General features: G+C 40.4%; 1 protein-coding gene across 1 annotated transcript in view; it reads right to left on the bottom strand.

Annotated features, from left to right (window-relative positions):
* The window catches only part of Inr-2 (insulin-like receptor-like), a 184,772-nt gene that overhangs the window by 40,590 nt on the left and 131,944 nt on the right, over positions 1 to 12,238 (bottom strand). The window lies entirely within an intron of this gene.

The raw sequence follows: 12,238 nt of genomic DNA, 5'->3' as shown, positions 1-12,238 counted from the left end.
TTTCGCGGGCGATCTTTGACACCATGACCTGCATGATATCTATTGATTATATCGTTGATTGTACTTTTCCCGATAGACAATGTTGAAGAAATTTCACAAGACGACTCTTTCCCCTGAATCACTATTTCATCACAATTTTTCGTACTTCGACAGATGTCTTTCGACCCATGTTTACAGTTCAGCGACTGGTTACCGACTGAAGTAATAATATTATTTGAATGTTAACACTTATTGACCTTTTACAGACTTATAATTGAAATTGACCGGGAAATTTTGAACAAGTTAATTTATAATACATATTCTGCAAATAAACACAGAAGAAAAGGAAATAGCGTTGATGTTTTTGTAGTATCCTTTCACGTGCTCTGCCCTAATAAATGATACTAATACAAATATCTTAACGCTTCTCTTACGGAACAAAAATCGCAACAATCATCTGGCCGGGAACTTTTGCACGCCACTGTAGGTTTATCGCCATTTCCATTACAATATGTATGTATATGCTTGTAAAGTACTTTGACACAGTTCTTAGCGGCGGCTATTTAAACCTCGTGTCAATTTCACATCATTTTCACCGAGTCGTAATTTTACGAGTATAATCGCGATCAAATTTGAAACGTCGGACCTCCTATCATCTGCAGATTGATGCGAAGCGAATGATTTTATGTTGAACGTTAAGTTGTAGATTTCTAGAAAAATTCTGGATGAAAAATTGTACAAATTTCTGCACGGTCGATTTCCCCAGAAATGGCAGAACACCATCACCGACTGAAGTAATAATAAGTACCACGTAATATTATTTGAATGTTAACACTTATTGACCTTTTACAGACTTATAATTGAAATTGACCGAGAAATTTTGAACACGTTAATTTACATATTCTGCAAATAAACACAGAAGAAAAGGAAATAGCGTTGATGTTTTTGTAGTATCCTTTCACGTGCTCTGCCCTAATAAATGATACTAATACAAATATCTTAACGCTTCTCTTACGTAAGAAAAATCGCAAAAATCATCTGACCGGGAACTTTTGCACGCCACTGTAGGTATATCGCCATTTCAATTACAATATGTATGTATATGCTTGATTTATGAATGATTCACTAATCTTCATAACTTCAACAATTCTTAAAATAAAATATCTGACAATGAGACCGGTTAAACTGGCGAATGATGAAACATTAAGATGATCGTGCTGTTTTTTATATGTTTTGCTTCTGAAGAATGATTATTTAAATTGGATACTGCTGTACAGTCCAGAAAGCAAACACAAGTATCGTGAAGGCGCCCGAAATTTCCAATACGATCGCGATGGCCACCACTCGAAAGTATCTTATCGAGTGTGTCTACGTGCCCGCGTAGAATCGATGTCCACGGTGAAACTATACCACGAGTCTACATTGTTGTTCTACGCCGCTGAATCGCTGGAATTTTAGATCGTTGACGACACCGCGCGGAAATCGTTTTTCGTTGCGTGATCGTTACGCGATCCGACGCGATAAGCGTCCTCGGGTGCGTACACCTAAATTAGGATGTTTTCGCCGGTTATTTTCAATTGATTATCTGCAACGCTTATCGCCGAAATCGCGGCGGTATTAAAGTACTTTGACACAGTGCTTAGCGGCGGCTATTTAAACCTCGTGTCAATTTCACATCATTTTCACCGAGTCGTAATTTTACGAGTATAATCGCGATCAAATTTGAAACGTCGGACCTCCTATCATCTGCAGATTGATGCGAAGCGAATGATTTTATGTTGAACGTTAAGTTGTAGATTTCTAGAAAAATTCTGGATGAAAAATTGTACAAATTTCTGCACGGTCGATTTCCCCAGAAATGGCAGAACACCATCACCGACTGAAGTAATAATAAGTACCACGTAATATTATTTGAATGTTAACACTTATTGACCTTTTACAGACTTATAATTGAAATTGACCGAGAAATTTTGAACACGTTAATTTACATATTCTGCAAATAAACACAGAAGAAAAGGAAATAGCGTTGATGTTTTTGTAGTATCCTTTCACGTGCTCTGCCCTAATAAATGATACTAATACAAATATCTTAACGCTTCTCTTACGTAAGAAAAATCGCAAAAATCATCTGACCGGGAACTTTTGCACGCCACTGTAGGTATATCGCCATTTCAATTACAATATGTATGTATATGCTTGATTTATGAATGATTCACTAATCTTCATAACTTCAACAATTCTTAAAATAAAATATCTGACAATGAGACCGGTTAAACTGGCGAATGATGAAACATTAAGATGATCGTGCTGTTTTTTATATGTTTTGCTTCTGAAGAATGATTATTTAAATTGGATACTGCTGTACAGTCCAGAAAGCAAACACAAGTATCGTGAAGGCGCCCGAAATTTCCAATACGATCGCGATGGCCACCACTCGAAAGTATCTTATCGAGTGTGTCTACGTGCCCGCGTAGAATCGATGTCCACGGTGAAACTATACCACGAGTCTACATTGTTGTTCTACGCCGCTGAATCGCTGGAATTTTAGATCGTTGACGACACCGCGCGGAAATCGTTTTTCGTTGCGTGATCGTTACGCGATCCGACGCGATAAGCGTCCTCGGGTGCGTACACCTAAATTAGGATGTTTTCGCCGGTTATTTTCAATTGATTATCTGCAACGCTTATCGCCGAAATCGCGGCGGTATTAAAGTACTTTGACACAGTGCTTAGCGGCGGCTATTTAAACCTCGTGTCAATTTCGCATCATTTTCACCTAGTCGTGATTTTACGAGTATAATCGCGATCAAATTTGAAACGTCGGATCTCCTATCATTGCTATCGAATGATTTCATGTTGAACGTTAAGTTGTAGATTTCTACAAAAATTCTAAATGAAGAATTGTACAAGTTTCTGCAGTCAATTTCCCCAGAAATGGCAGAACACCATCATCTCGAAGAACGTATGTATAAAATTCACACGAGGAAAGAATCGACATTCGAGTTCTGCCATTTCTGGGAGAATTGGCCGTGAAGCAACTTGTACAACTCTTCATTCATAATTTTTCTAGAAATTTACCATTTAATGTTCAACATAAACTTGACACGAGGAAAATACATACACGCGAGGATAGTATTGACAAGGATTCCGGCAAGCAAAGTGTGAACGAGCCAAATAATAAATCCGCGATCGTTTCTTTCTCTGGTATCTTTTCCCGCTCGGGCTGTCCATCCGTTCGATACACGTTTCCATACTATTTTTGTATTTATCTCGCAGCGGAAGAGAGAAAGAGAAAAGAGACGGTCGAGAGTGTCAACGTAAGATAAAAATACACACGAGCAACCGCTTCATGTAAGAAGCCCGCCGGGGTCGATCGAATCGTTGACGCGAACCACTGAAACAAAAGGGCCGGGGATCTCCCTATCTCGCTCCACCCCCGCGAGAGTCTCTCGGGAGTCTATTAAAAGCGTTGATACTTCCTAACGAAGCCCTCGTTACAACCTTTCGGATCTGTTTCCTCTCGTTAGCCTCACGGATGCACCCGCGACACTGCCGCGCAGTGGGCTGAATGAAAGATTTTAATGACACTTTACTACCAAGAAATGAACTTTCTCATATCGATATCAATTGCTATTGTTTTTCGAATATTCACCAAGAATCAATCAAATTAAAGGCAAATTGTTGTTACCGAATTTTCAAAGTTGAACATGTTAGAATCTACGTTTGACACCCGAAAAATGTCCTTTTCTGGCGATATTTGCATGATCCTGTTTAATCCTTCGGTAAATAGCATTGCTTTCTGTTAAGATATTATAATTGCAGCCACAGTTATTATATGTAACGTATTAAAAATATAATATTGAATCTAGGACAGAAAACCTCCTGAAGGAATTATAGTACTTCCCAAAATCGTGGAGCAGTTCTACGGAGAAAAACATTAATTATATTGAAGTTCTAAAAAGTTTTGTACTCTCTTTCATTTACCATCAAGATATCGTGAAGAAAAAACCGCACGACGGCTCGAGATTGTTAATATCAATTTATTGGTACGGTCCAGATGAAAGTCCACGGCAAAATTCCTCGAAGATCGAAGTTAATTCTCCAGTCGATCGTTTCAGAAAACCGTTCCGGTATCTCGAGGAAGGTTACTCCTCGCTTAAACTTCGCTCGCAATTATCGTAAATAAGATCGCAACGGTGCGGTGGTGCACATCTCGATATACATTTGAAATTGCAGTGAAGTGAAAATCTCGAAGACGCGATCTCTCCAAAGGAGGAACTAGGATACGGCGAGCCGCAAATCACCAGTCAAGGTAGAATAAGCTGACCTTCGATAGCCATCGGAGGGAGCACCGACAATGTTGCCGGGTCGTCGTCGGCATGACTTGTGCAAAATGGCACAGTTTACACGGTCGAAGCATGAACAGCCACAACTGTATCGTCCGTCCGGATCGAACGATTGAAGGAGTCCGTAGTCGATTTGTAGCGTCCCACGCGTTCTTATAGGCCGTCTCTTCGCGGAGAGGTCTTGTTCCGAGAACCGTCACGAAAGCACAATGTTGCAAGTTGGATCAGCGATGCGTGAATATTCGTCGCGGTGTGCGGTCTCGATTGCGATTCCTGTTTCAGTCTTCATGGCTGCAGGGGCAACTCATTGTCAGAATCCGACCACGGGCTGCTGGGATTTTTGCAGCCAACAAAGGATCATCATCCGGTGTTCAGGATCCCTTTAATGTTCAGCGATTTTTTCAAAAAGAATTCGATTCGGTTTTGCGCCCGAGATCCAGAAGAAAAACGACGATCCCAGCTCCGAGAACAATTTAGGGTTGTATTTGGTAATTACGGTAGTCTTTCAGAGTGGAGGTTGTTCTAGATCAGGCCTAGCCAATCCAAATGGTTTCACGAGCCACTTTGATGACGCGTAACGTTACAGCGGGCTGCACTTTAGGTAAACAAGCTTCTAAAAAATGTAATACAAATACAAAATGAATAAAATATGATTCAGTAATTAACTCTGGAGTCTTAATTAATGAGATATTTGTTTATCCTTTCTTTCATTTAATTTTTGTAAATCTATATTCATGTTCGACGTTGCACATCTTTTGTTAGCTGGTTTTCTAAATTGGCATCAGTTAATGAAGCACGTGATGAACTCTTCGTAAATTTCATCTTCTAAAAAAAAATGTTTCACAAACATACGTGGATCCAAAAGCAGTTACAACTTACAACTCGTTGTGCAAGATATCTTAAGTTGTGAAATATCTCTCGGATGTAATATGAGTATTGTACAAATTAATTTTTGATGTGGACGCAAAAAGTTGCATTTCATTGTTGCACTGTAACTCGATTATATCGAAGATATCAAATATAAAACCGGAGTTCGTAGTCGCAGTTGCGCATTATAACAAGGACACTTCATTTATTTAATATTTTTTGTATACATACAACAAGAAACAGAAGTTTCAATGGAAATATAAAATCGCCCGCGGGCCGCGTGTTGGCCAGGCTTGTTCTAGATACAGTAAAAGCTCCTTCGTTGTCCTGAATCGTGGGCACGATCGTTGTCCAGTGCCTACCCATTCCACTGCCTGTCAACGCCGAGTCGCTCCGCAGGGCGGCGACAATTCATGTCGGCTCGGGTATATCGGTGTGAACACCACAACATTCACTCGAGTGAATCGAATACTCAAACTTCTTAATTTCCGTTATTCCTTTATGGGACTTTCACTAGCTTATTTCTGGTATTTCTCTGATTAAAATGACACCAAACACGATATAATTTCAACTGTATTTAGTGGTTAAATCGACGATGAAAGTTTCGGAAGCAACGAAGAACAGCGTAAGGGACATTCTTTGAACTATGCCGGCGACGGCGACACGCTTCGGTCACGCGATCAGTATTTCATTCTGTCCTTCTCTATGTTCGGCTCTCTATTCAAGTCTCGCTCGGTGGTCGGCGCGATATCTAGACGCAGTCATAAATCAAAAATAGTGTCCGGGCACGATCGTTGTACGCTCAAACCCTCGGCCTTTGGACAACGAAGGAGCTTTTACTGTACTTCGAAAGGAACGATATGGACCGTTTATTTTAAAAGTGGTATAAGTCCATTTTTGAAAAAAATGAGATATCATGTAATTCATGCTTAATTTAATGTAAATTTTTTATGTATAACTAGTCCGTGGTTAATTTCTTAAAAAATTCCCATGTTTTGTACAATTTAAAATTGGTCGGTAAATGAAATTGCATAATTATCGATTATGAAAGTGGTGTAAGTCTAATTGACAGAGGTAGGTGGCTTAGCAGATGGTTGCCGATCAGATCAGTAGCCTGTTACATATTCTACATTTGTTTTATATTACGTGTCATATTACGTGTGGTGTCAAGAGTTACTAGTTTAGGTTACCTATTCTATTTTTTCCTAAAATGGATAACTTCATATTAACATTAGATAGTGATATAGGTAAGAACAAATGGTAAATCAATATTATTTTATGACAATTGAAAATATTTATTTTATTTAATTTTAAATAAATTCACACAGAAATAAAGCCCATGAATTTAAACAGAAGAATAATCTTAGATTCAGAATAAGTAAATACTATCAATATCTTGTAATTTTAACAATGTAATTAGCGTCTAAAATTAAAAATACCACTTCTATTTTATGTCGTGTCATTATTTGAAAATAAAATTGGATTAATATGAAGTATATTTTAAGTGATATTTGATTTTTCGAAATTGAAATTAAACGATTTTTACAATTGTCTAATTTCGAAAGTGATGTAAGTCCATTTGCAGCCCGTAAGTATACATCAGTTCAGTAAAATACGCCTAAAACAAATTTATATAACCAAATTACACATTGATAAAACAGTAGAAACATTGCCAGACTTCATATAATTTGCCTAAATTTTGAAATTATCATATTATGTTAACATTTAATTTTCTCGAAACAAGAGAAAGTGGTATAAGTCTCCTTGCAGCCCGTAAATACATCATATATCATTTTAGTTAGCCTGAAAAAATGTATATGATCAAATTACATATTGATAAATAAGTAGAAATATTGCCAGACTTGACATAATTAATTTATACATATTTTTAAATTGACTAATATGCTAACCTTTTTAATTTTCTCGAAACAAGAGAAAATGGGCTTACACCACTTTCAAAATAAACGGTCCATATATTTCTCAGAATTCGAAGGTCTCAATTCGCAGAACAATTAGCAAATCGGACGACGAGAATAGCTCATCGAAGTTGATTGGGAATCCTTTTGAAGGTCACTCGATTATTAGGTATGTTTAAGGAATTCTAAGGAGCCTCACAATCCCTAGTAATCCCATAAGAATTCAATGGTCTTTCGACGACGATTTAGGAATCTCGAGGGGCAGTAATATATTCCTAGATCGCCATTAAAATATCGCTAGGAGGAGATATGAAACTATCATCAAGAACCTCAGAAAAATGTCCAGAGGTCTTCTTCAAGAACGTAAGGGAAATTTACCAACATACTCGAAGAAAGAATAAAAATGCCTCACTTCCCCGTCATTTCGATAATAAAAGGCACAGGTCAATAACCACAACGAGGGCCACTCCGCAATCATTCTTTTAGCCAGTCTTCTCATCTCGGCACACAGAGAGAGCAATGGGCTGTGTTATTGAAGAGCAACTGGAAGTTTCCGGGGGAAGGAGATCCCCTAATATTAAACAGTGTCATTAGCAGGTGTGTAAGACCCTTGAGGAGAGGCGAGTCCGCATCCGGTGGATGGGTCGTGGTTTTCGCTCGGCACGCGAGCAATGAAGCGAGCGGAACAAAATTGCAACGCCCCATCGCGATTAACGGCGGCGCTGCTTGGCGCGAGTAACCGGTCGAAGGGGCCCGCGCGCGCGGCAAGTTTAAAAAGTTGCAACGGACTCCGCATTCCAGACGCTCTCCTCAAGGTTATTAGCCATTCACCCAAAGGCCGAGGCACTCGGATGGCCTATACACCGCGTGTGCTCCCCCCGTTGCGATGTACTAGCGCGCACTGCGGCCTGGAAAACGACTGTACACTCTCGGTCGCCGAAATTGAAATCCTCTTCTCTCCACAGAAAAATCACGTAATGCTTTCCAATCCTGAATTGTGCCCATAATTATGAAAAACTATTTAACGGAACTAAATGAAATTCCATATATGTAGTGTTGAAATAACAAACACCATCTAACGGTTCATTTATGACAATATCGTAAAAGTTACATCGAATTAATTTATTAGGTCGTTGCATATGAAATGTCCGATTTCGAACAGTAACGTTAAACAAACGCAACTATTTCTTATTGACCAAAGAATCACACGTTTCTTGATTGTATTATGGTAGAAATTGAATTTTTTGGTCACTCACAGGCGTCAATTACATGATTGTCATCTCTGTTTTGTAGTTCTTCTTACTATCAACGAATAGTGTGTTGATCAGTAGATTGGAGCCACATGAACAGTCCATTCTTATTTCAGAATAATAACACTAATAGTTTTAACAAGCTGAGAACAAAGATTAGCACTCTTAAATCATTGTAACCTTCCTACGGTTTTAAATTGCACCCACTCATTTTTGCCATAATTGCATTAAATCCGCAGTCTATTGATTAGTCACCACATTTTCACCAAATATCACATGATGCTATCGTTAATATGTTGTTTTTCCACACACCTCCATCCTCTGAAATCAAATCTATTTCAAAGAAAATGATATGTGTAAATTAAAATTGAAGATAGGATCGTAAGCTTTGTACGTCAAAGTAACGTACAATGAAATCGGACATTTTTTGTATGCAACAACCTAATAGTTTAAAGTAGTGTCATGCGAAATAACTGATAAACTCATTCTTTTTTAATATTGACTTAGACCACTTTCATAATTATGGGCACAATTATCGGACAAATTGAGGTCCTCAGATTTATCAAAGAATCATCCAAGAAATATTGGAAGATTGCAAAAGTTCATACCCAATTTACCTGGTGACCTTTTTCGAAAATAGACATGTAACTTCTACGAAAAAGGAAATCAGGTTGTAAAATGTTCGGAGACAATTGTAGAGGATAATGGTGACTATATTTCGAGATAAAATTGTGTGTCCACGCAAAAATTCATTTGCAAATCCAGATAAATAATTAACACAAAGAACTAATACACACACACACTTTCCTCGAGAATTCTCCGGGCATGCAAGTTAAAGAATTCAACATCCGAGAGTTTAGATCGCTGTGAACTTTATACTGTGCGAACAGAGTTCGAGGAGTGACACAGTTAAATGTTGTTTGTCCACACAAGAATCCGTACACTAGCGTTCCATGTAACGAGACTTTGAAGCAAATTTTAGTTTGTCTTCGCATAGCGGAGTTACATGGCGGGACAGCGAGGAGGATAATTGTTTAAATTCGGAAATAGGGTTTCGGTTACGGAAAGGAACATTCCAGGCGACCGTGGAGTGGCGAGAGTAACTGTGATGACAACATTTCCAGAACATTCCGGTGGACCGAGTGAATCAGCCGGAGAATAATGATCTGGAGAAGCCATCGGGAACGATCGAGACGCGTCGACGTACACTTGAATATCTGTGGTTGTCAAAATTTGTCACATAATTTACTGTCACATGTGTACTACTTGTCACATGTCACAAAATTATTTTTTTGAGCCTTCCGAATCTGTTTTCATGAGTTTCTTCTGGTAAATACATAAATGCTATATTATGGAGCTGAATTAATGTATAAACTCGATTTTTTTGAAATTGTGACATGCGGCGTTTTTCCTTGCAACCGCAGATTTATAATCTGAATTTACTGTTCGAAGGTTTTACAGTTGGTTCGATCTCTGCTACAAGTTGCATCGGGATTGCCGGGTCCGAGGTGGTAGACCGTCGCGTCGGCGCGGCGCGGCGTGTCGGACAGGTCGCCGTGGAAGCAAACAATCTGGCGAAGTCATCGGCTGGAAAATTCCTGAATGGTGAGTGGTCGGTGGGGAGCAAGGTAGAGAGATCATCGACTGGTTGCAACGTTCCCATAGAGACCGCGCGGCGCGGCGTGGATGGCATCGAGCGCGCACGATGCGATGGGATCGGTGGTGCTACGGTGCCGGGGCTCAACATTGTGGGGGCGTGTCTGCCCTCTAACCGGGAGGCCAGATCAAATAATATATTCTCACCAGCAACAACGTTCCAATTAATTGCAACATGGTCTGGCCGGAGAACCAGTTCCGAACCGGTTCCGATCGGAGCGGATCGGAAACCCGGCGCGCATTCGTTCCGGATAATGGTACCTCATTCCTGGCTCGATCGATCGACAGCGAATGGAAGAACCGAGACGACCGTGTTCCGATCATACTAAACAGGAGACTCCGGGATTATTATGGCTCCCCTAACCCATTCTCCTTCTACTCCTCCTTCTCCTGTCTCACAGTATGCATACATTTGGCCAGGCGTCCTTCCAATTCCGCAGAGAAAGACACTTGAACGACGACGACGACGCGACGTTCCTCTCTCGCCAAGACAATAATAAATACTTCACCGCCACCGACTCCCTGACTATTACAATACGTTCGCTGTCGGACACCGGTGGGCGGCGCCTCGGCCCGGCAGATTTGAACGCGACGCTCGCGCACCGTTTCGAACTATTGGCGCCGCGATCCTGGATCGCGGACGATTTCGATGGACCGTTCCTTGTTTCAGCTATTCACATTGTTGTATATTTAATGCTGCTTCTTTTTCACCCAGTGCACTCCTTGTTCCTCTTCGCTCAACAATATTTCACAGGATAATTCACTTAGTAATCTTTTCATGCAACATTTGTGTGTTTAACCCCATTTTGCGAGATATTCTTCCGTTCATCGTTATCTAATCCAGCACGTTCCAGCATAATCTATTAAAAAAGCGAGAACACATCTGCAGCCGCGGAGAACCGGCGGGACAATCGATAATTGGCTCGACTGTAACTGGGCTAATGAGAAATTAACCCTTCGCGGGCTGATTCTCGACACGCTCGTCGCTGGTCATCCGATGGGACGCGGCAAAACGCTGGGCCACCGTATCAGATTTGATTCTAATTGGAGCCATTATTGGAAACCGATCTGTCATCTGATTGGGAACAGGATCTTCTTATGTTCTGAAATGTCCCGTGTGAAATTGATCGATCTGCGAATATCAACGACCACCAAAAAATCGGACAATTCTGTTGTCCCACAACAGAATGTTCTAATCTACTCTTTTGTCACGAACGCATAAGATCCGCAGCCTGTGTTCATAATCGATTAGTACTGCAAATATTTTTCCCCTTCTCAAGACACATCGTTCACACACGCTCCATTAAGTACGTTCTCGTTTCACTGAAAGTTTAGAAGGATGCGAGATCGTTTTATATTTTGGTCACGTTATTCCCTCGTCTCTCGCATGTTTCGATTACCCAGCCAATAAGGTTAATCCGCCCAGGAGAGTAATAAAAATTTTTTCGCGTTAGAAGCATGATTCAAGCCAGCGTGCGACGAACGGGCGCCGGCGAGTCCTGCCAAGAGATTCCGGATTCGTCCGCAAGACCGATGCGCCGATTATACTGTTCGGCGTGTTCGGGATGCCGCAAATGTTCGTCGCAGAGCAAACCCCTAAGGCTTGGCCCCGATTTTCGGAAACGCGGTGTTATCGTTCTCCGTTTCGAGGCCAGCCGAGAACCGGACTCCGGAAACCACGTGGATAACAAATCGGCATGCTCGTGTTGCATTGCTGCACTCGATTGACGTCTATCATGTTGCACGATCGATCATGTTTGCATATTAAAGTCTAAACTCATCCTCCTCGATGACAACAGCCGAAGAAAGAGAGAAGAGTGAGGTGCAAGCCCTTAAAACCACCCCTTCGAAATTTACACACATTGATGACATGTGACGTTCATAATCTCGCAATTGACTGGAAGATAGTATAATTAATCTTGTATGATTTACAGACCTTTTCAATATTTCGTAAAAGACTTATTCGATAAACTATTTGAACGATGAAGGTAGGCTACGGAGAAATGGTGGCAGCAAACTGCCATGGTGGCAGTTAATTGACGCTAGAACAACCAAGCGCTAAACGCAATTGACATGCATTGCCTAATAACAATGACAAAGTTGCATTCATTTAGATTTCGTGCCAGTTTTGTTCGAATATACAATGTACTTCAATGGAGAAGGACGATAAAAAAATTTCTCAGAAAAACATTTTTATAATTTCATTCTCGAAGGAAACGGACAG

Source organism: Lasioglossum baleicum, chromosome 3 (genome assembly GCF_051020765.1).
Source record: "Lasioglossum baleicum chromosome 3, iyLasBale1, whole genome shotgun sequence".
NCBI classification, from domain to species: Eukaryota; Metazoa; Arthropoda; class Insecta; order Hymenoptera; family Halictidae; genus Lasioglossum; species Lasioglossum baleicum.
The sequence above is the reverse complement of the archived record's forward strand: the minus strand, read 5'-3'. Positions and strand labels throughout refer to the sequence as shown.